This window comes from Artemia franciscana, chromosome 5, assembly GCF_032884065.1.
Source record: "Artemia franciscana chromosome 5, ASM3288406v1, whole genome shotgun sequence".
Lineage (NCBI taxonomy): Eukaryota > Metazoa > Arthropoda > Branchiopoda > Anostraca > Artemiidae > Artemia > Artemia franciscana.
The window spans coordinates 10,541,882-10,567,476 of NC_088867.1; the positions used below are offsets into that span (position 1 = coordinate 10,541,882).

Consider the following 25,595-nt stretch of genomic DNA (forward strand, 5'->3'; position numbering starts at 1 on the left):
TTCCCATGGACAATTGTACGTTGCATGTTCGAGGGTCGGTAAACCTGACAATGTATTTATATGCAGCGACAATTGGACAGCGAAGAATGTTGTATATTCGCAAGTTTTACGCAGTTAATTTGTATTGTATCTATCTATCTATCTATCTATCTATATAAAAACGAGTTGTGTGGATGCATGTTTGTTTGTTTGTAAAAAGAGCGTTTGCATATGACGTCATTGTTAGTACATACGGCTTTGTATATGCACAGACAATGGGAAAGCCAAGAATGTTGTTTATTCGCAATTTTTACGTAGTTTGAAACACATATATAAATCTATCTATATTCATAGGTGGGACACAGGGACACAACTACAATGGCGCATAACTAATATGGCGCGTAACGACTTACGCGCGCGGGGGGGCTTGGGGGGCGCGAAGCGCCCCACCAACTAGGTGTTGGGGTGGCGCGAAGCGCCACCCCAACAGCTAGTAATAATATATTAGATACAAAGCGGCGTGACTGAGGGATTTACTAAGAGGTAGAGCTGATCCCACATTCCCTAAAATTAACAAATTATTTTTAATAATCATTCCCAATGACAGTTGAGCAATTATACTTCCCTGTTTAACATAAACAACTACGTTGTGTTTATCTATGAACTAGGAACGTGCAAAGGATTGTATTTCCTGGGAAATCAACCAGACAAGGGTTTCTGTTTTTTGAAGTAACACATAAAGCTACCAAAATTTATCGATTAAATAATGCCACTGAATGTAGTTTTAATTTGTTGCTCAGTATTTAGACTCCTTACGCCCTTACGGCTCCTACCTTTAAGACGGATGATCAAGTTGTCTTCTACTCATGATAATAGTCGATAAAAGTAACTTCCACATTTAATAAAAAAGGAAAGCGCATTTAACCACTACTGTTGAGGGTAATCTGAAACAATCGAAGGTAAGCTTCTTGGTACCAAAACATTATACCAGTTTGTTTTTTTTCTGCTTCTTTTTGTCACGCGATCTGATGATTGCGTGAAAAAAAGAAGGAAAACTAACGCTTGTCCGTTGAGTTCGAAATGTAACACACAGAATAACGAGCCAGCCTTGTCCGTTGGCTTGTGATATATAATAAATGTCCATTCATCTATGACTACTTGCCTGTTTCTTTTATATTTAACAGCATTCGACGTATTCTTCTTTTTTTTGCATAGCCTATAGCCATGCCTCCGAACCGGCGGAATTTCCCACATTCATAGGCCCTAAAAACTCCCATTCCGAAGCTGAAATCAAAAACTGTAAACATTTTGACGTTTTTAGTACTCACCTTTTTTACACATAGCATAAAGAGCAATGTTAAACTTAAAAAGAACAAAAATCGTTCTAATTTCAATAAAAAAAAACTTTACGCATAATTTAGCTAGTGTTTTACTGTAAGTATACTTAAAATATAACAAACATAATTGTTTTCTATTTTATTTGTATGCTGTTAATAATCTTTTGAAACTTTACAAATATGTTTGTATAAAAGAAATGTATAACCTATAAATGAATTATTTGTCTCTTGAGGTAACTTATAACAACATGTGCCTTTTGTGCAAAGAACGAGGGGGGGGGGGTCAAAGCTAGCGATTCGTGATCAAGAGTGCCCAAAGAAATTTTCTATGGGGTTAAGTAATACGTAGAGCTTTGTTTTTACCAAAATTTGAATGGGAGTATTTCTCATTTTCCTAGTTTATACATCTTTGAATGTCAACTTGTAGCTTTTTGGGGCATTCCCCCACTACTAGTGCCCATAATCACGACACCCCATCAAATTTAGGACAATTTTAGTTCGTTTCAAGATTTTGCACTTTTCTTTCATATGAAAGTGTTTGTATGAAAATCCGTAAAGAAAATGCAGCGATTGTTTTTTATTGATTTTCGGATGAAATTACGGAAGACAAACAACTGCCAACTGTCCTTTTTTAACTTGATTATTTCACTATATTTTAAGAAAATAGCTTTTGCAAGTACTGATTCTACTATTACTCATAGTGATTGCATTGGTTCGACCCCAAGCGCACACATCTTGCTAAAGCAGCTTAGTCGGCCAGGGCATCTTGTCATGTTCTTCAGATGGACAACCCTGAGCCTCGAAATTCTATGCTAGGGTATGAAGGTTAGCTAAAACTAAATTTGCTCAGCATAGTTTTACTTACTAACCCTCAAATTGGTAATGTGTCCCAGATTACACTTGGAAGAGATAACAAAAAGTGACTTAAAACTTTGCAAATATTTAGTGGTTCCATTCACCATCAGGAAACCCTATAAAATTCTGGAAACTTCTTTAAATATTTTAAAATACCTACTTATACAGTTTTTAAAAGCAAATTGCTCTACTTTAGCCCCATCCCCGCTCGTGCCATGAAAATATATAGCTAAAAATTGTATTTATCAATCTAGAGCTCATCCAGGATTTTTTTTTCTAGCAAGTGGGGTTAAAAAAAAACTAAAACCGCATAAAAATTTGTTTATATGCATTTTTGTTACGTTTTTACGAGTTGGACGAAAACCTCTACACACCACCTCCCCCGCTAAGGATACGGCCTTGATATTAGTGAATTTTCAATAGCACCGTCAGGTTATAGGCTAACCGTCATTTTTCTGCTCTTTATTTTTTTGAAAATCATAATTAAACTGAACCAGAGTAAGACGGTAATTATTCTTGTTCTTAATGTATGAGAATCAAACGAAGTACCTCAAATTAAGAATTGGGTCTTCTCACAGCCATAAAAACTATTTTGAAAAAGGTTAGGGGGTTGCAGAGTATACTGGATTTCCGGCTTCTTTCTAAACTTAACTAGTTTTTTCTCATAGTGTAAGGAATTTCAGGTAAACATTAAGCACGCGGACACATTTGAGCGAAACTCTAAAGAAATATGAAAACTAGCCTGCCTTAAGTGAATCATAAATGCTTACTTACAAAGCCACATCCAGGGGGAAATTTACCCCCCACCCTTAGAAAATTTTTGTCCGACTCTTAAAAACGTAAGAAAATACAATCAGATATTTGTATTCCCACCTCTCCCCGAACAAAAATTCTAGTTACGGCCTTCCTTACAGAATATTTTAGTACGAAGGGGGTAATTCAAAAATAATCTCACCTCAACTTTTATAATCCAAGATTACAATTTTAAACACTTTGTCGACAACAAACTCATTCCTATCCCGATGTTAACACTTAAACAGTTCGAGAAGAACTGAATGGAATAATAGAATTAGTTGCGGACGGCACACGCTCTGGAACCAAACGTCAGAGAGGAGGCCAGAGGTAAAGTAAAATATTAGAATTTAATTCAATGGATTCGCTTAATTATCGTCCCCGTATGGTCAACTGACGGCTTTTGCTATTCTTGTCATTAACAGGGTTGTGAATTCACGAAATTCAGGGGGAGGGAGCGAAGATTCTTTTCATTTTTTAAATGGAAGATACAAAAAGGTATTTTTCTTGTAAATATGCAAGACAACATTGTTTGTTCTTGAATTTTTTTTCTACTGAAAATATCTGAGAAAAAATAATTTGAAAATAATGAAGGGGGCATTAAAATCTAAGGTGTCATAACTAGGGAACTAAGAAGGGGCAGATCTAAAGGCTCTATATTATCCAAAGGCTATACACAAATTAGATAGATGTTACATAATTAACTTTTCATTATTGTTGACTGGCTGAGCGTTTGTTATTCTTGCCATCAAGTCGTTTTTCAATTAGTTGTATTTTCAAAATATTGCACCAAAAACAATGTTTTTTTTCCAAACAACTCGTGGTAACGAGCTGTAAGTAAAAAGCGACTTGGCTCAATAATTACCGAAAGTCTAAACACAACAATTTTTATAATATTTAAGATATATATATATATATATATATATATATATATATATATATATATATATATATATATATATATATATATATATATAAAACACACCATTTGACGTAACGCATTAGACAGCCCTACTGTAGAGGTTTCAAGTTTCTTTTTTAAAATATGTATTATTGCTAGAAGACAGATTACGGATGCTTGTTTATTTGTTTTGTTTGTGTGATAATTTCTTGTTTCAGGGGTGATCGCATTGAACTAATCCTTTAAAGATGATGAGAGTGTTCATTTGAACTGAACTTCTAGTGCCCTTTTTAATACCAAAAAGATTGGATGGCAACCAGCCCTCCTCCTACATCCATTTTTCTCCTTAGACATCTTAGTAAGGAGCGACTCGGTGCAATAGTAACCAAAACTCTATGAACGAAATTTTGATAGCAATAGATACCCCAAAAGAATTCGCTTTTTATGCTTATTTTAAACATACAAAATTCATTCTGTCTAATGAAAACCAACAATAAAACAGAAGTATCTAATGTATTAAGATCAAAATGAATTAAGTTGCTAATTATCAAAATCTACCAGCATTAAAAATTTATCTGATTTTGAAAAATGGGGGGAAACAACCCCAAAGAGTCAAGAGATCTTAAATTAAATTGTACCGTCAGATTTAGCGTATCACAGACGTCTATTTTACAAGTTTTAAACACCCATCTGCAAGATCCGGAAAATATGTTTTTATTCAGGAGTGATCGTAACGACCCAATGGCCCTGAGAGATCGAGAAACGGGTCATCCGAAAAGAAATTAAAAGCTCTATTGACCTCTTCTAAGAAACCCAAGTGATTGGAGGCCGACCAACCCTCTCCCAATCACCTTGCCCTCAAGGTCATCTGATAAAAATTTCTAGTTGACTATTTTGTTCAGTAATGTTGAAAGGTATATTAACCATTGCCCTGGGGGTGACATTACACCCCTGAGCCACTTGGGGAAGAGCTCTAAGCTATTAAATTTGCCCATTGTTTAAATATAGTATTTGTTATTGGAAGTATACGAGTATTTTTAGAAGAAGGAGGGATTGTTTTCGGAAGGGATGGATTTTCTACGCGGAATAACTTACTGTGAAAAGGGAAGTTTCCGGGAATGAATTTTCAAGGGAAAATTTTTATAGGGGAATTTGCAAGAATTCCTATACATTTTTTTTTACTTACTAACTTTCTATTTGGCGACTTAATTTTACATGTGAAGAAGTTCAGGGGAAATTGTTCAGGGAGAAATTTTAAAAGGATTAGAAATCTCTGAGGAATTTTCGCTTAGGGGATTTTTCGGTGGGGAAGGGGGGTTATCAGCGGTAGGAACTCTTTAAGGGGTGATTATTTTGCAAGAGAAATTTTTCCATTGCCAAAAAAAAATCTTTTTTCAAATGAAAGCAGGATAAGGAGATTTTTCCAGGCATATTTGTCCGCAATAGTTCTTATGGAGGGAATTATCAGTGAGGATAGAATAGTCGGGGGAAACTTTTCGGGGGACAGGAGTTTTAAGTGGAAGTAACCTTACTTGGAAGAACTTTTATGAGAGAGCAAAGTTCACATTTAGGGGCAGATGAAGATCCTGGTATTTTTCGAAAAACAATCTGAAAAAAATAAGTTTTTCAACTGAAAGTAAGGAGCTGTATTAAAACTAAAAACAAACAGAAAATAATTCCGCATATAAGGGGGATACCCCTCCTTAATACCTCACTCTTCTTGTATTTTTTTATTCAATTAATTATAAAACGGGAAAGGATTTTTCAAATGCCTGCAATGAGTTAACCAGGTGTTCACATAAGTGCCTAGCTAGAATTACATGTCTAGACAAGTGTCTGTACAGATATCAATTTCCATGTAGCCCCTGTTCACCTATCAAATTTGCTACTGGCAGGGCAGTATTTACAATTTCTTTCGGTGAGGGGGGAGGGCTAGCAAAGGATTTTTTGGGGTAGGGGTACAAGATCTTCAAAAAACGCAGAAAAAACTTGTTGGTATTCATTTTTGCTACATCTTCATGTGTCAGACAATTTTTTGGGGGGAAGGGGGTCAAAATCCGCAACACCCCCTGGTCTTGCCTACTGGGCTGCAATAACTTATAGCTAAGCACCCAGTTCAACAGTCTAGAAAATGACTCTAGATTCCGTGTTTGAATTAAAATTTAACAATCAGGAAATTTCTTTAGCCACTACATTTATCATCTGCCCCAACAGCGGTACTAACATTTATGTCTTGCTGAGCTTCTCTGCCTCAGCAAGGGTATGAGCAGTAATTCAAGTTTAGGCATGGTAGTCTTCTCGAACCAGTATGTGAAAATTAAACAGAAGAATAATTGGCTGATAATTTACTAGGTGGATACCTCAATTAGATTACACTAGAATTGTCGCATATTGTAGTTTATAGATTACTGTTAGTATCCTATTCCACTCATCAAATTCAGATAACAAAGAAACGGAAGTTCTTAAATTCTTTTTTCTCTAAGATCGGTGAATTAAGGGCTTTTGGACTTGAGTAAATCGCAACAGGCCATAATTCTTTGAGTGCCTGACTATAAGATTCTCAATGAGATCTATAGCGTAAACACATATTTATAATGAATGGCCAAACAGACCCATCTTGTTGTCTGTATAATCTAGATTTAGAAGACCTTTTAATAGAATTAAAGAAGGAAAGATTAAAGTACGGCGAAACAGAATCCTACTTATTATGGAAGCGCAAGATGGAACTAGTTTCTAACTACACTAAAAGCTAAACCCAATGTGAGAAACCTAAGTTCGAAATTTAAGATAATTGAATAAAAGGGAGAGCCCTTAAGAATTTAGTAGTTTTCCTCGTTTGTAAATTGTTTATTAAATCGTTTGAAGAGTTACTCTCAGCTACTGTCTTACATACATGAGGCGAGAAACAGGCTGTCCAGCCTTCTGTTCAGGCTGTTCAACGATGATTCAACAGTTATTCAATGATTCAAGCCCGACTCAATGTTGATTCTGGTTTATTTAAGGATTCTGGGTCTTGTTCACTTAGCAGAATCTCTTTTTCGTGTCTACTTGGCTAATTTCGCCGGCTCATTTTAAATATACTTGGCCCACGTGGTACTACAGCCTCAATGAAACAATTACAGATTTTATTATATAAATACAAATCGTAAGGGAGAAAATTCTAGCACGGCCATCTACCTTATTTATATTTACTCAAAAAGCTAAAGCATCTAAACTTAGAGATAGGCATCACACTCCATTCTTTCAAGTCGATCTTAAAGTGATGACAAGCCATGATACACATATGCTATTCCACAACTCTCCTAACCTGAAAAGATGGCAGATTCTAGTAATCAAACCACGCCTACATCCATTGTCTCTAGATGGCAGATTTCTGTTGTCAAAGTACAAACACTGTCACCAGTTATCACCGTGGTGTTCAAAAGCTTCGTGACAGCCTTTATTTTCCCCTGTAACCAATATCCCTTGGCTGTGTATTCCTTTTATGATTGCTTTCTATTTTTTCCCTAGTTGCATGCTCTTTGTTTTGCTTTTAAACCCATATTTTTAACTTTTTCAAACTAAGTTTACATAACGTACAATTAATGTTTTAGTTGATCGTTTATTTGAGTATTATTTCACTTTTTTGTGGGGTATTCCTTTTTTCATTCTGACCAGTAAGGTCAAATTCGGTATGCTTTATCAGTATGATAGAGGTTTTCACTGATAAAAGGTTTTAATTTGTTTATCTGCATTTTTGAAGTGCTTGAAGAACAAAAGAAATAAAAACAAAACATTATTTTTTGCCACCAGAACCCGTCTTGGTTCTATTTCTATCTGAAAACTACGGTCTTCTAAAATATTTCTTTGGGTCGTTCCAAAATCATAATGTTTTTGGGGCAACTTCACAGTCAGCTAAATTTGACAACACCAAACTATACCTTCTAAGTTCTTTGGTGCTCTGTGTTTTAGCTATCTTTTTATAATTGATGAGCATTTTTTTCGTCCTTTATTTGGTACTCACTTTTACAAAAACGCAGAGCTGCATGTGAAGGTGTTTTTCATTAGAAATTAAGTACCTGATTTTTCCCCCTCATTTTTGTACAATTTTCAGCTTAGAATAGTAGATTGTGAACTTAAGTAGCATATCAAGGATTGTGAACTCATTACACTTTCATTTACTTTCAAGTTTGGAAAATTTGTATCCTTGTAATTATGTTTTTTGTAATCTACGTAGCCTTAGGTTTGATGTTGCTGTTGTTGTTTGCTGTTTTATTTTTGATAGTAGAGGAAGTGTTTAAACAGTTTGAGAAACGGCGATCATGGTCGCAATTCGGAAGAATTCAGAAGGAAAGATATTTTGGCTTCCGATTAAGGCAGGAAGTGAGGTTAGTCATTGGTTCAGCTTCGAATCGAAAGTTGAGTACGGCTGCTCCCTATCCCAGTTGCAGGGATGGATCTAGGGTGAAACTGGGGGGGGGGGCAATATGACACGGCACCAAAGACAGAAACTTTTGGGGGGGGCATTGTGATAAGGTCGCTAACAACTGACCAAATTAACCAGTTTTATTCTAAATTAAGAAATAAAAAAAAACAGGGAGAGGGCGCTAGAAAAAATCTTGGAGGGGGCAGGGTCCTCCGTCCCCTGGATACGCCAGTGCCAGGTTCTTATGGATTTGTTCTAAGAAACATGGCATAAACTATAGGAAAGCATGCATTCTCCTAGACTTGGATTATGCAGCTTATTTAAGTGCCCTAGGTAAAAACGTCAACGGAATAAATGAATTATCTGAGGTTTAAGAGTTCTGAGTGTGCTGAAAACCAATATTAAGAAGATTAAGTAGCATAAACTAGGAGCAAATAAGGTTAAAGAGATGATATTAAGTAGCGCGGGAATGTATTAAGTGGGCAGCTACATTTATCTGGGTTGCATTATTAGTAAAGATGGTAAGAAAGATAAGCTTGCTTATCTTCCTACGAACGTATTGCTTTATAAATGTTTTTGCTTGCCTATTTAAGTCGGCTCAATTTCTTAATCTTTCCTTTCTTCGTGTAACAGGGGTAATTACTAACTTTAAAAGTTTTTTGCTATGTGAGTTAAAGTAAAGAAAACCGAGAGATTAGTTGTCTGCACTTCTATGTTAGGAAGTATGTTTCAATTTATTGGTTTATTTTGTGACGTATTTTTTTCTAAGCCAATTTTACTATTGTTTGCTTCTGGAGAGGCAAACTCCCTCCCCTTTTTCAAAATCCTATTAGTATTAAAATCATGTTAAGCTGGGATCTTGCAGAGAATAAATATCTTTCAAACGGTGCGGTTCTTGACAATACACATTGATTTTGGTATTTTATTTTCGTTACTTATTTTCGTAGTTCCAGAGGTATCATTTCACGGAAACACGTGGGAGAATGTATTTTTCAAAGTTTAAGGGGCAGTTTTGTTATTTTTTGCGATTCTCTCCATGAAAACAACCAACAATGATATTTTTAATGAAAATAAAAAGAAAAAAAATTCTCAACACCTTGGGTGGAAACAAAAAGTATAGCAATTTTTCCCTCCTCCAATTGACGTGCCTACCAATATACCAAGTAACACCAGTTTTTTTGTTGTTGTTTTTTTTACATGTTGTGTTTACGCGTTGCTACTATGTCAAATTTTAAGCAAACCTGATGGTAACATATAAATATGATGGTAATAATAAAAACCCTGATAAATAAAAAACCCGATGGTAATTTTTTTTTTTACATTTTGTGTTTACCCGTTGCTACTATGTCAAATTTTGAGCCAGTAAAATAAAGGCAAACCTGATGGATTCTCTTATATGAGGTTTAAAGCAAGCGAAAAACGCAGAATTTATCCGAGTCACATTATTGATTCAGAAGCAAACACTCTGTTTCTCTATGCTCTAACTTCAAAGCTGTGTTAAACTGATTCTGACCTAAGTTTATGTTTTGGCTACTGTGTTACAGTTACAAAAATTTTACCAAAGCAGTCGGTTTTTAAGAAAATTCAAAGAAAAGAATGCTAGTACAATTAATACTGTACTGTTACAGCTTTAGCTTGTTTTCTAACTAGTGTATCGTAATCCCAAATGTCAATCATCAACACTTTTTGGCTAATTTTATGTTTCAAACCACAGGTAAACGCTTCCATGATCGAAAATGCAACCTGTCCTACTAATCTATCCTAATCCGTCTGGAGAGCTACAGCGGTAATACTGTAAATGAAGGAAAGGGCGTCAAAACGTTAGCACATTTTCAAAGGGTTGTATAATGATGATCTTTGTGCATGCTACACTAATCTGTCTTTGCATGGTCGTCCGTTTGACAAAGAATTGATTTGAAATTCGTGGAAACATTCTGACAGCCGCAAAAGGATGGAGAGAGCCAAGACACGCTATTTATCTGGATGCCACATCTATTACCAAACAAGAGAGCCGCCATGAATTTTTCACAAGGCAGGGAGGGGTAGGTAGCAGTAGCATAATTTCGTCAAAATCCTGGGGGGAGGCAAAGTTGGAGCCAGTTTTCCCAAATCAAGTGAAAATGACAGTGAAAAATGAAAAACGACTCATATAGTACCATAAAGCCAAATATACACCAAAGAAAACTGACAGTTTCTCTGGATGCTTGAATTATTCAGTCTTATCTTATGGTTTTGACAAGCTTTTTGAAAAAACTAAATATCAGCTTAGAGAGCAAACTGGGGTTGGGAGGGGGTTGCCCCCCTGCTCCATAGAAAATTACGCCCCTGGTAAGAAGTGTCAGGAGTTCTCTGCTTAATAGGATTTAAGCAAGAATATTTTCTATTTTATTCCGTTGATACAATTTAAAATATCTTCTTGTTTTCCAATAAGCAAACAGCTCATCTGGTTCCTCCCTAGCGGTGCCAATGTTATCACTATTTATGCGAACTTTTAACCCCTCCCATCTGTCTCCCAGATAAGCCTAAAATTGTAATTATTAATTTTCATTTCATAACTAAAAAACAAACTTGTCCTTTATATTGTTAAAACAGTTACATTTAGTATTTCTGTAAAATTATAAATTCATTTTTCTTTACGTGCATTAAGGAAGAGTCTCACTTTACAACAAAAATAGTGCCAAAGTTGGCACTCCTTGTTTTTTTTTAGACACTGTCTTTTCAAAATGAAAAAAAATTAATTTATATAGACATAGTAGAACATTATGAATCAGATTTAACATGCTATGTATCCCATGGGGGGGGGAGGGGTTGAATTTCTTTCCGTTGTGCCTGTCTGATAGTGTGACATCGTCTTTTGCATGGGAAACTTTTATATGGGGAGGATTTACATGGGGGATGACATAATTTGAAAAACGGTAAGAAATAAAAAATAAAAAAAGCTTTTTCAGCTGAAAGTAAGGATCAATTTTAAAACTTAAAACGAACAGAAAATATTCCGCATACGAAGGAGAATGCCCCATCCTTAACGATTGCACTTTACGGAAAAGTCTTGAAGTTCTTTAAAATCACTCTTTTTTCAAATTCAACGTCCCACTCTTTCTCAAAGAACTGTGACAAAAAGCCAAAGTTAGCGTAAAAAGCGAGGGTTGAGGAAGGGGCAGCCCTCACAAATACGGAATAATTTCTGTTCGTTTTAAGTTTTAATGTTGCTCCTTAGTTTCAGTTGAAAAACCTTATTTATTTTGTTGTAAGTTCCCTCCCCCCATGTAAAATTTCACCTAGAAAACTTTCCTCCGGAAATATTCCTCTCCACAGACAACTTTCCCTGCAAATAATTTGCCCCACAGAAATCTCAGTATATTTATCAATAAAAATACTATACTTGAGCAATGGGCAAATTGCTAAATTTACGGCCTTTTCCCCAGGGATTATGGGGTTTCGTGCCATCCCATAAGAAATAGCTATTGGAACTTTCAGCAATCCTGAATCAAATGCCAATCTCAAACTTTCGATAGGATATCTTTTGGGAAAAGGGGAGAGTGAGAGGGGGCTAGCTGTCCCCCAATCTTTTCTGTCAGTTAAAAGGGGCACTGGAGCTTTTGATTCCCGTTAGAATGAACTCTCTCCCAATCTTCAAAGACCATTGTTTAATTCGATCACTCCTTGAAAAAATAATAATAAACACGCACATTTGATCTTCCTTCTGGAAAAAACAGCAACGTATCTGTTGATAGGAGGTTGAAACCTCTTCAATGGGGCTCCCTGATATGCTGAATCTGATGGCGTGATTTTATTAAGAGCTCTTAACTTTTTGGGGCTGTTTCCACCTTGTTCTAAAATAAATAAATAAATTCTCAGACTCGTAGCTTTTGAGGGACAACATTAAACGTAATTGATATTATATAATTGGAATCTGCATACAAGCCAATTTTTCTGATGTACCTCTTGTTATCAAAATTTTTATTTTCAGAGTTTGGTCACTTTTGAACCGAATCACTCCTTACTTACAGTACGTCTCAACCAACTGTTTTGATTTACCTTGTCTTGTTTATGAGTAGTAACATTCCTCATAATGTATACCTCGCATGGACTAGTATATTTAGAAAGATTTATGGAAATTTGTATGTGAACTGTGTTTTATACTTTTAGCATCTACCCTCACTGCCTCTTATGAAATTCAAATCTTTAATATTAGTACAAAACAAAAAAAAAGAAACATGTCTTTGAGTGTTGTACCAAAACGCTATATTTCTTGGTTGGACTGGTTTGAATATGTTTTATGTAGATTTATAAAAATGTGTAGACCTTTAAGACATTAAAGTGTCAATGTTCCTATTCAACTAGGGGATCCATTGACATTATGGTTTGAATGGTGAACACATGACTAATAGTCCTTTTATTTAAATTGAATGTGTGAGGCCCGATGATATGCTAGAAAGAACATGCTGAAATAGTTTATTCGAAATACCTCGGCCCAAATTAGAGATTCGACACATTTTTCTCTTTGTTGTCGAACATAAATTATTACCATTCATAGAAGTTTTGCAGGTTTCGGTTAGTCTAAAAATGGGCAAACTTGTGTCCTTTACTCCTCGCATTGGCATATAAAAATATAATGAAATTTTAGATTTTTTTTACCACATATGCATGATCATTAAAATCCTATTAGCTGGCAATGTTGTTAAATTTAACCCCCTAATCTCTGAATAGAAATAAGGGAACATCTTGTTGATATTACGGGAATAGAGGGAGGACCGAAGTGTAACAAATTTGAAGATTTGGCTGTTCGTTGTCGAAGATAAACTATTACCATTTATAAAAGTTGTTGTAGGTTTTGGAAGCAAAACAGAGGAAAAACTGTGTTCCTTACTTTACGTAAGGGCAAGTAGATTAATGTTTTGAGCCTGTCGTACTTTCTACTTAATAATCGCGGTTAGTTCAACCACGTCTGAGGGTAATACTGCAAATTTTACTAAATTATTAAATTTGCTAGAGCATCTTGTTGCTTTTTTGGGGGAAAAAAGGACACAGTGAGGAAGCTAATTTTGAGTTGAACCTAAAAGACACATAAAGGACGTATTGTTTAGCAATATTGCTGATTTGCAGCGAAAGTCATATATCAGCAATTTGTTTGTTCTTCCTTACTTGAGTAAAAAGCACTATAAAACTTTTCCATGTATGACTTTCAATATACTTTTAGCTTGTGAGCTAGAAAGTAATTTCTCAAGGAAAACAGTGTTTTTGGCTGAAAATAAAATCCTTCGTTAATTGCAGAAAACACCACAGCCATATGAGTCACAGCTACGTTTTTATATAAGCTGTTGTTAGAGGTACCTATTTTATTGTGGTTTTAAACAGTGCTAACTGTTATCTTTAACAGTCTCTTTCAGACTTTATTGTGGGCAATACCAAAGGCTTCTGTGAGACTTTCTGGTTAGCTAAGGTACTTCAAATGGGCATTTCAATTATTAAAATTCAGAAAAATTATGAAGGGATTAATACTCCAACAAGAAGCCTTCGAGCGCTTGGGTAATTCTTTATCCTGACATTAAAAAAAAGTTTTCTAATGAAATTAAAAATCAAAGTTGAAACTTCAAATAACAAAAAGTATTACTTCTTACTTTATGTAAAATACATCTTAAAAGCTGTTTACAATAAACCAAATCGGAATATATCCCAACATTTGTAGAGTTCTGAAAAGCTAGCACGTTTCTGAAAGCTGCGCTTGCTTGACTTTTTAGAAAATTAAAATTATACCTTAAAATTTATGATTTCATGCCCGGTGATGTATATTTCTTTTTATTTTCAGTTGGCAACTAAAAAGATTCTTCTGCCTCTAATGCTGTTTTGCTCCGTCAGTTTTTTGTGTTTTCAGTTAAATTCCAGTTTTTGAAATTCCACACATACAGAAAATACCAGGATCCTGTTTAATTGTAACGGTTTTTCAACACTTGTTTTGTTACGTCGATTTTTGTGTTTTCAGTTAAATAATAGTTTTGAAATTCTACAGATTTAGAAAAATACCACGAGCCCGTTCAATTGAAACTGTTTTTCAAAAATTTGATCCACAGACCGCGAAGCAGCCATTATCGTTCGTTTTAACTTTCAACTTCGCTCTTTACTTGCATCAGATTTTTTTTTAAATTGACTTTTGTGCGTTTTTTAGGTTTTAAAAATACAGACAATAAAAAATGATTTCCGATTCGATGATTTCTTTCAACTATATAATTCAACTTGAGTTTTTTCTAAACAAAGATTAAAATAAAAGTTCTAATTCCTAAGTCTCTTAAAATTTCTCTTTAAGAGGATTTGGTACCTAGAACTAATTGTTCGATTTTCAATCTCTCTCTCTCGTCGATAAATTGTTCAAATGACGAAGCTTCATTTAGTGACCTCTTCAGGACACGTAGTTATGAATTAAATAAAAAAAAAACAATTTTTTTAACGAAAAGTAAGGAGCGACATTAAAACTTAAAACGAACAGAAATTACTTCGTATATGAAAGGGGCTGCTTCCTCATCAACGCCCCGCTCTTCACGCTAAAGTTCGACTCTTTCTCTGAACTCTACTTTCTAAAACAGTAAAAAACTTTAGCGCAAAGAGCGGGGCGTTGATGAGGAAGCAGCCCCTTTCATATATGAAGTAATTTCTGTTCTCTTTTAAGGTTTAATGTCGCTCCTTTTTTATTTAATTTCTGAACGTTTTTTAATCAATGCATGTTTTAATTTGGCTCTCCGCAAATTGATAATCAAAACGAAATTTACGAAATTTATTTTTTTGGTTAAATGGCTTTCTCATACTTTCGATCGAATGATTTTGAGAAAACAGGAGTGGGGGAGGAGGCCTAGTTGCCCTCCAATTTTTCGGTTACTTAAAAAGGCAACTAGAATTTTTTATGAATGTTTTTATTAGTAAAAGATATAAGTAACTTACAAATTAGTTTACGTAACGAACTTCTGCATTCTCATGTTTTTGTTGCGTATATGTTTTTATTCACCCCCTCGTCAGTACCTCGCTCTTTACTCTAAAGCTTAAATTTTGTCCCAATTTCTTAAGAATGACGCATGAATCACAAATGTCGTAGAATAAATAGTTGAAATTACTGGATATACTTCAAAGAGCGGGGTATTAGGAGGAGGTGAGCCCCACATATGCGTAATAATTTCCTTTCATTTTATGTGTTTATGCTGTTCCTTACTTTCAGTTGAACAAATTTTTTCATATCTTTTTTTCATTGTTTGTTTTTTTTAATTCTAGAAAATTCTGCACTCCCTTCATGGAAATTTTCTTCCCCCCATGACAAATTCCTCCATAAAAATATCCCCCAACATATCCTCCTCTTCTCAACACCTCCCACCAACCAAACAATCCCCCTGAAAACGTCTGTACACTTCCCAATAATCATTACTATATCTAAGCACATGTCAAAGTTTGAAGTTGTAGCCCCATCCCTCGGGGACTTTGGGGGAGTAAGTCGTCTGCAAAGCTATAGTTATAAAGTTTTTCGACTACGCTGAATAAAATGGCTATCTCAGAATTTTGATCTGGTGACTTTGGGAAAATAATGAGAGTGGAAAGGGGCCAAAGTGCCCTCCAATTTTTTTGGTCACTTGAAAAGGGTGCTAGAACTTTTTATTTCCGTTAGAATGAGCCCTCTCGCAACATTCTATGGCCACTGGGTCGATACGATCACCCATGAAAAAAAAACAACAAAAAAACAAACAAATAAATAAACACGCATCCGTGATCTGCCTTCTGGTAAAAAATACAAAATTCCACATTTTTGCAGATAGGAGCTTGAAACTTCTAATATAGGGTTCTCTGATACACTGAATTTGATGGTTTGATTTTGGTTAAGATGCAATAGTTTTTAGGGGTTGTTTCCCCTTATTTTCTAAAGTAAGGCAATTCTTCTCAGGCTCGTAACTTTGATGGGTAAAATTAAGCTTGATGAAATTTATATATCTAAAATCAGCATTAAAATGCAATTCTTTTGATGTAGCTATTGATATCAAAATTCCATTTTTAGAGTTTTGGTTACTACTGAGCCGGGTCGCTCCTTACCACAGTTCGTTACCATGAACTGTATTGTGTCTTGATAGTGTCGAACTTGGATTTGTGTCTCTTATTAAATTTGAAAAGTTGACATTTTCAACTGAGTAGGCTTGTCCGTGCAAAGACAATACACCTTGAAAGAAGAAAAAAAGTACAAGAGACGAAATTTTGATTGAACTGATAGGGTTATCAACTGAGGAAAATTTGATTCGAAGGGAGAATCTTCCGAGGGGTAACTGTCTGGGGAGGGAATCATCCGCGGGGGGAGGGCATTAGCCAAAAAACTTTAAATGTACAAACACATAAAAAAAACATTGAAAGTCGAGTTGAAAAGCTTTTCTATGGGTTGCGGGGCGATGAATTATCTGGATACTATCAATACATAAACAACTTGGAGATTTTTATTAAAAATCAATTTCGAAAGCATGCCCTACCAGGGTTTTTTCCTAATCTGAATAGACAAGTTTTAATGACAAGGGCCACTAAGAAACGTATATTTAGGTACAATATAGAGTAATTGCATGGACAAGTATAAATTAATTTAGTTAAAAACTAATCTAAGCAGCCTAACCTAAACATGTGAGGGTTCTATTTATCCACCGAGTTGCCCTGGAATGGCTCACGGATTGACATATGATGTGGCACTTTTCCGTCCACAATTTCAGGTAACAGAGCTTCCGTATAAAATCTACGGAGCTTCATAAACATTTTCTGTTGCAGAAGTTTTTGTCGTGGTTGAATTTTGTACATGGATATCTCCTTTGCCGAAGTAAACAACGAAAAACCCTAAACCCTAGGTCAAGGTCGCCAGACTTCAGCTGGATCTGAACTTGATAAAAATAAATCGTTGTTCCTCTTTAAATTGAATCTGTATTGTATTATCACTTTCATTTCACTTTCTTTTCTAACTCTCATTTCTGAACACTTTCATTTCATAGGAAAACACTTTCATTTCTATCTAGCCTTTATTTCTCTTTATTGAGTTCGGTCTGGACACTTTTTCTAAGATGTAGAATATTTTAAAAAAATATTCGATCGGGGGAGGGGGGGGGGGCTAAAGTACCCAGAAACTATAAATATATAAAAAACTAAATTAAAAATAATTTTTTCAGGAATTTCGAAGTAAACTTTACAAGGGTCATAACCTAACCTAAATAGAAAAAGTCCAATAATAAGGGACGCATGAAACGTCGATACAATACACAGTAAGAAAATATATAAGCATAAATTCACATGTTTTTTGCATTTTTTTATACTCACAATATATAAAAGCTAATATCGGAATACATGTTCTTTGAAGCAATGCAAGCGGTTTTATTTACTCCTCGACTTGCCTAGAAATGCCCTACGAATTACCATATTACATGGTATCCATTCACTATTTTGGGTAAAAACGCTACCAAGAAATTTATCTTTGAAAATTTCATTGGGAACTAAATTTGATAGTCTGTTTTTTTGGGTTTGCCTTGGTTACTCGTTCTAAGAAACTGAATTAAAAAAAAACTGAAAGTAACATTAAAACTCGAACGAACAGAAATTATTCTGTATATGAAGAGGCTACCCCCTCCTCAATACCTTGTTCTTTACACTAAAGTTTTTTAGCACATTAACAAAAAACTTCGTATACTAATTAAATGACCCTTGTTTTTCTGTAGCTGTTCCTAATAATTGAGACAGCAGTCTAACTTTAGTGTAAAGACCAAGGTATTGAGAAATGGGGCAACCTTCTTCATATACGGAACAATTTCTGTTTTGTTTAAGTTTTAAAGTTGCTCCTTTCTTTATATTAAAAAAAAACTTGATATTTTGTGTCTAGTTTCTGATGGTTTCTCAAATGAGACCGGTAAATCTGGCTCACCCTCTGTGAAAAATTTATCTTTCCTTCACGGGAAAGTCCTCTTTGGAACTTTAATCCTACGTGAAATACACCCCTTTTCCTTTGTAAAATTCCTGCAATCTATAATTTTATCACATAAAGAGTCTGAGGGTCATATTTTCCTTTGGGATCTCCGACGAGTTATAGATAAAAACAAAAAATAATTTATTAATTAGATATTGTCACATGCGAAATTTATACTGACGTTAGAAAACTGAAGGGCGCTAACCTAATGTAAGATTTATAGTTAATATAGTTTATTGAAATTCTTGTTATTATAATTAAATTTTTCTGCCGCAATGCTGCAATATTTTAAACTTCTTTTAAGAAAGTATACTTTCATTATTTTTGCTTCTTGGAGTTTAATAATTTAGGGAATCTAGCCACGGAAGTCATATTATCATTAAAAATGCAAGACTAAGACCAGACGGTTCTCCAAGTTTAAGAGACTACGTCATCCTTCTACCCCCATATGACGGACCCTTTGTGTGACGTCAAAACCTTGCATTTCATGTTTCAATGTTGCTTCGATGGGTCACTGCCCCACTAGTGGCGGAGAAGAAGAAGAAAAAATTAGGTACAGCAGAGTTTTAAACCCTTCTTTGAAATTTCCTAAAATACATTTTAATCCTCTTCCTTTACTGTTATAAAACATAAATGGAACTTGTCATTTTTCCTAAAACGGTTTTTTAATTAGGCAGTTTTTTTTGTCAAAATTATTTTCTTTCATTTTCTCTAACTACGAGTACTGACAGGAAGGGGATTATCAACGAGGAGATTTTAAGCATCCGGATACACTTATTGTTTTGATTCGACGCAATTTTCAACGTTTTTTTTTTGGAATTCCGGCAAATTTATTTTTACAATTAACTTTTAACATTGAACTTAATCAAAATAAGAGTCACCATCTTGAATAAGCTTAAATGGCAATTCTTTCTCACTACACAATTCTTATTCTTCAAAACATGTTTTCAAACTTCCAATTACTATGGGCTGCAGTTCGCTCCTTGCTGAGTTACAGCTGTTGCTGTAAACATGATAACATTTATTTCTAATTCGATACGTTCTTGCTGAAAATAATGACCCAGCTTCTTTGAATTTAGCCTTTTTACTTTCGCTTTATTCCGTACAAGGGATCATCTGCTATTTTTTGGAAAAAGCAATAAAACTGAATCTGACTTAATTCTGACACAGTTGAAACAGACACACGAAACAAGAAATTATATGTCTTTAGAAGAAAGTGTTCAAGATTTTGCAAAAATTTCTAAATAACTTACCAGGAATCCTCGTTCCTAAACATAGAATGCAAATTGGATTAAAAACAATTATTGCAACGACTTTTACCATTAGATATTGCAACAGCACGAGCATCATCAATACTTTAACCACCCCTTGGAAATCAATAACATAATTGCAGACATCTGGGATGTCTGCAATTACGGAAGGTTAAATTGTTCAGACAGTGAATTGTGGAGACTTACTTCTCAAAGCCTGAATGGAAGTGCTTTTACAGCTCATAAATATAATTCAAAAGTTAATCACAGTTATAAAGCGATTCTTATTTATACTAATTCTAAAACTTCAAAAGATAATATCACAAAGATAAGTTTCATGAAAAGCCAAAGTTTTGAGGCTTAATTTAAAGTCTTTTAGGTTTTCATTTTTCTGTCATAGCTTGGTTTTTGCAAAAAAAAAAAAAAAACGGTAAAGGATACGGCATTAAACTTTACAGTCCGTACCGGCGGTGCTGATCTCCGTTTCTTGGCCCTTCAGCCAGAAAGTGTAATGGGGGGTTGGGGGCCAGCCATCCTGTGCTTTCGCACACCCTTCCTGTTTACCTTCCCCAGATTTCTCCAGGTAACCATTTAGAGCTGGGTCGACTCTGGCTAAGCTTACAGAGTCACGCCACTGACCCGCGTCCCAAACTGAAGAATTGGGTACACCGGGATTCGAACCCGCGTCCTCTCAGACAAGGGATCCCGAATGCAGCTTGGTTTTTGCAAAGGCTGATAAATAAGAAAAATCAATTATAAATATGGTAAAATAATTAGATGTTAAACAACTTTTAGAAATTTTGCGAATTCAGGGTACAGGAACATGTTGCCTCACTTACTCGTGTAGCATTTCAAGTCAAGACGATTGGGTGCAGTGAAGTACAATAGACAAGGTACGGGGTGTTTTTTTACAGACTTGAAAATTTTTTGAAGAATAGGAAGTTAAGTCTGCGAACGAAGATTAGAATATTTGAAGCAACAGTGATGCCAGTATTCAAGTTTGGTTTTGAAGCCCGGGTTCTCTAAAAAACGGAGGAGGGTTTGATAGATGTTTTTAAAAATTACCTATTGGGTATCCCACTGATTCATTATATCTCGAACAGTAAGCTGTAAGAGAACTTTGATTCAATCCCGTTTTCTAGGGCTACAACGAGAGAAAAGATGGAATGGCTGGGACATTTTCTGCGGATGAAGGAAGACACATTGCTAAAGATTGCCCTTGTCGGCCAACTGTCTAGGGCCGAACGAAAAGCAATTCTCTTCAAATGACGTGGAGGATGTCTTGAGGGAAGATTTAAAGGAAATTGTAACTTCTTTGGAGAGAAAAAGAGGGAGGCGTTGAATAGATTGGTATAGAGAAATATCTTGCGCAGCTGCGTTTGCCTCAGTCGGTTTGGTGCTGCAGTAAGTTGTTAGTAGTAGTAATAATAAAACAATTATAAATTTGTATTTATTAGAAATAATTCGTTTTTTATAATATTGCTTAAATTATAATTATTTGTATAAATTGTAATTGCTTAGATAAATTATAATACTTCAATTATTATAGGAAAATCCGGTGTGAAATTTATACAAAATGTAAATGATATAAATCATTATGGGCTTGGGAGTGACCGGAAACACAAGTGGCGTAACAGAGGTGTCACATTGTCTTTCGATCAGTTTTGACGTTTAAAAGAGGCACTGGGACTGAAAATTTGCGATCGAACGAACAGTTTGCAGATAATCTATAACCTTTCGTTCTGAATGGTGACTATCGTAAAAAAAAACAAAAAACATGAATGACTCACTTGTCTTCATTAAGTTAACGGTATTGCTTTTTCTGTGATTAAAAAATTATCTTGTTGGGGATCTATAAAAAAAATTCATTTAGAGGGACATCACATTGTATGAAACATATATTTGTTCAAGGTTTGTTGACGATTTTAAACTGATTTAGCTTTCTTAAGATTTTTGGTCAATACATTTTTTTCTCAATGCTCAAAGTAGTCTCAGGATCTTTCACGATTCTGTCGTGTTCAAACACAAATGGAACTAGAACTTGAGAGGACATAAAAAATTAAAAGCTCCGACCCTCAAGAACCATTGTTTGGAACGTACCTGCAACTTTTTCTTCTTATGGAAAAATCATGAGATTTTATGTTCATTGATAGAGATCTAATACATCAGCCCTACTTTAATGGCTGGAGGAGTTTGCATCAATGGTCCGTCGGTTGGAATGTATGGCAGCTGGAATGGTCACTTGAAGATTTCAGAAACTACATCTATCCACTATTTTGTCACCATACCCATTTTTCTTCTATTGTTGCTTTCCACTACACCACAAAACCATCCGCACTACCGAAATTTAAGAATATGCATTACTTTGTGTAATCTTATGGAGCAAGTTTCGTCCCCAAGATAGGCAGTACCTAGTGGTAGATTCGAACTCCAGATAGGTTCTTACGTTAGGTAATTTCATGTTAAGCTATGGAAAATCCTGCATATCAGCAACACAAAGGAGATTTTATGGTAAAGTCAATATAGCAAAAATAAAATAGGATTTCTGAATCAGCAATGAAGTAATTCTGAAAATGAATCAATAAAATTTTTCTAGAGAGCTTCCGTCTTTTCATCACAGGCCATCGTACTGCAAAAACCGTGAGATGATCACTAGAGCTTTAATCTCCATCCTCCTTCCACATTCTTAATTTTGGAATAGTTTGCTAATGATGATATTAATTATTTTAAATCAGACTCCTTATGGTTGGACGGATGTTAACCCTAAACAAGTCTGAAAGAACTTGTTTAAGCTTGAAAAGTTATACTTGACGTAACGTAACTTTAGCACAAAAAATTACGAACGTAATATGAAAGCTGCTTAAGCGAATAATAATAACTTAAGTACCGAGGGGAAGATACCGATTCTTACTGGAATTTGCAGAGTAATATTTTAATTGGGTCAACCAAATAATACTAACCAAAGTATTGTTTGCCATGGGTCTTATACCAAGACGTACTTTGTATGTAATATTAGCTGCGATTATTATCCTATAAATCTAAGACGAATATTGAACGTGAAATTATCAGTTTTTTTCAACCAACATTAAGGCCAACATCATAGTAATTGCCCTCTGCGTTTTTAGAGTTGATTAGGTAAGGCAGAAACAAGCAATTTGAAACGAGAATAGGACCTGCTAAATCCAAAGCAAAAAAAAATTTAGTGTCACACGGTTTCACTATTACAAACTATTGCACTCGGCACGCAAACCAAACATTATCTGTGCAGAGACACAAATAAATTATAACGACAATGTCACATGATGTAAATTGGATACAATCAATGGTTATGTTTGACATTTGACACTAATCTTACTAAGGACAATTTAAAGAGAGTCAAAGAAAGAAAGGAATTGCTACTCCGAGTTATTTCTCGAGAAACTTTCGATTTTGCGACAATCCTACAGTTATAACTTGCTTCGAAAGCACAAGATACTAATATTATCGAATTGTCTAGTTTCAGGTCTGTATATTCACTGAGCTAGAGGTATGACATTACTTACATTTTTTTCATAGAGGATTATCTATTTATGGCTAGTCCTTTTCAGTCGATCCTCAACATAGCTTTACCGTAATTCGAAATATAAAAAAAAATTATAGCCAATATCGAAAATCAAATCTGGTAGATTGACCTCAGTTATTGGAGACTGTGAAATTGCTGTTTTCGGTAGATAAAATTGTACAGCTGCAGGAAAAAAATACACCAGAACTTTACACTGGAGAAATAAACCTAAAGACATATTTAAGGCTGCTGGAACCAACTAATTTGCGAATTTTTTTCCCAAGAATGCCTCTCCTACAGCAGGCGAGGCATTCCTGTTTTTCCTGCTCTAGGTTCGGGAAAGTCAAGTTCAGGAAAGAAATTGACTTTCCAGTTAAGTTCTGACTATTTTGATTCAGAACATAACTCTCAATTACTATATTGGAATAAATATCAACAGTCAAAATTCTACTGCTATCTGCTAAAAAAAATATTGTAGCAGTATGTCCCAAAGGTCAGTCCAGCTTCGCTTGGTCCTCCTCTACTCCAATTTCAGTCCTTCACTTATCTGCTATCTCATGGAGTTTCCACTTCTTTGAAGACGTTTCTTATGACCTGCTCTAACCGTATTCGAAGTCGACTTTCTTTTCATTTGGACCAATCTGGATCGCAAAAACACACATTTTCAGCAGCCTATTTTCGCTCATTATATGGCTTAACCATCTGAAAATTCAATTTTGGTAGCTATAAAACTTTTCAGACATTCTTGCTGTACTTCTTTTACTTTTTGCTCTGTACAAATCATTTTACGTTATTTTTTGTATGCTTTTATTTTAATGAATATAATATTGCAACAGTTACAACTATAACGTGCAGTTGTAGCAATGAAAATAAGAGGGATTAATATCCTATAATTCTATGTTAAAAGGGCGCTTTAAATTAATTAGTTTATTTTTTGACGTTTTCTCTTGAAACAGCCATATTATTCTTTAAGTGAACGCCTGAAAGTCCAGTACACCATGTTTTTTTGTTTTTTTTTATCCGTTGTTATGTAAACATTTTATTACTGTGTCAAATTTTGAATCAGTCAACTTGATAAAAACAAATCGTGATTGTTTCTTTTATATGAAATTTTCGACACGAGTCATATTTATTTTCGATCCTGAACATTTTTAGTTTTTTCTTAGAAACTGCAACCCACCCAAAAAAAAAAAAAAAAAAAAAAAAAAAAAAAAAAAAAAAAAAAAAAAAAAAAAAAAAAAAAAAAATTCAAAATATGATTCTTGGAATTGAAACTTTTAAACTGGTATATAAACTATAAATTTTCTGACTATTTTTTACTTTAGGACTTATTAAATAGTATTTTCCGACCCTATCATTACGAAATTGAAAACACCAGTTTGAACGTACTTACGAGATGAACCTTTCCGAGTTTCTTAAGAGGGTAAAAGTTGAATCTAAACATATTTTTTTTTCGACTTAGACATTTACTTGAAATCAAAGAGCAATATCAAAACTTGAAATACACATTTTAATCTCTCAAAAATTATTATAAACTTAACATTTCAAATAATACATTTCTTGTTCAATAATTAGGATATAGTTCAATGTATAACGGTTCAATATATAGGATAGCAGATTCTGACGGAAAACTTCCGAATTAAGGTTACCACTAACCAAACAATGGTATATTCATTAAGAAATTTGTGTAATTGATACGTTTATCTAAGATATACTTATCGAGATGAAACTTTCTGAGATTGTAAAAAGAGTAAATGCTGAATTAAATTATTAATTTTTTCAAGTTACTACATTCACAGGCTAGTAAAGAGCAATATCAAAAGTTAAATTCTTTAAACCCTATTCATAGCCGCCATTTTATTAAATTAATTTTAAAAAAATCTGAAAGGAGTTTTTTAAAGAAAAGTAAAGGCCATATTAAACCTTAGATCCGAAGATAATGGCGAAGACCACACTGCCTTTCCATACAACAACAAAAGAGAGAATAATGAGGACTTTTTCCCCAAGAAAATCTATTTGTATATTTCGGCCCTATATCTAAGGGCCGTCTTCAGCAAAGAAAATAAAAAAACAATAAAACACTTACAATAAAAGTTCTCAGTTAAAAATCCATTTTTTAAAAAATAGCCTTGGCATCATTACTTCTTAACGAAGAGTTCAGCCAAGACTGTGTGATAAAAGCTAACATTTTACAAGATAAAAAGGTTCATACATTTCACTAACTGTATTTATTAAAAATTGAAATGATTTCTTATTGCGATATTTGCCTTCTCTGCAGCTAATCTGATAGTTCACTTGGGATTGGGCCTGTTTTTGTTCGTTCCTATTTTTGTTTTATTTTAAATAAGATTATTTTCTATAATTAATTTTGTGTACATAGGGTTGAGTGTGTATTCACCCAAGTCTCTATTTAGGGATGTATTATTATTTAAGTTTCATTTGATTTCGATTGCCTCGCGAACAGTTTGTTTGATTCCTAGGTAGATGAACAAATAAGTCTTAAAACGAGTAAAGCATAAGCTTACAACGAACAAAAGCTTAAGCTTAAAATGAACAAAAATGTTTTACTATTGAAGCATA

The 25,595-nt window shown here is 34.5% G+C and overlaps 1 protein-coding gene and 1 long non-coding RNA gene across 2 annotated transcripts in view; both read right to left on the reverse strand.

Moving 5' to 3' along the window:
* Positions 1-3,224, reverse strand: part of LOC136026968 (nephrin-like) — a 189,896-nt gene extending 186,672 nt beyond the window's left edge. Inside the window, exon 1 of the mRNA XM_065703837.1 lies at positions 3,127-3,224. The gene's annotated coding sequence lies outside the window, so the exon portion shown is untranslated. The remainder of the gene's footprint in view (positions 1-3,126) is intronic.
* Positions 3,225-23,446: 20,222 nt separating this feature from the next.
* The window catches only part of LOC136026762 (uncharacterized), a 50,725-nt gene continuing 48,576 nt past the window's right edge, over positions 23,447-25,595 (reverse strand). The window contains exon 3 of the long non-coding RNA XR_010617415.1: positions 23,447-23,717. This is a non-coding gene — a long non-coding RNA (uncharacterized LOC136026762). The remainder of the gene's footprint in view (positions 23,718-25,595) is intronic.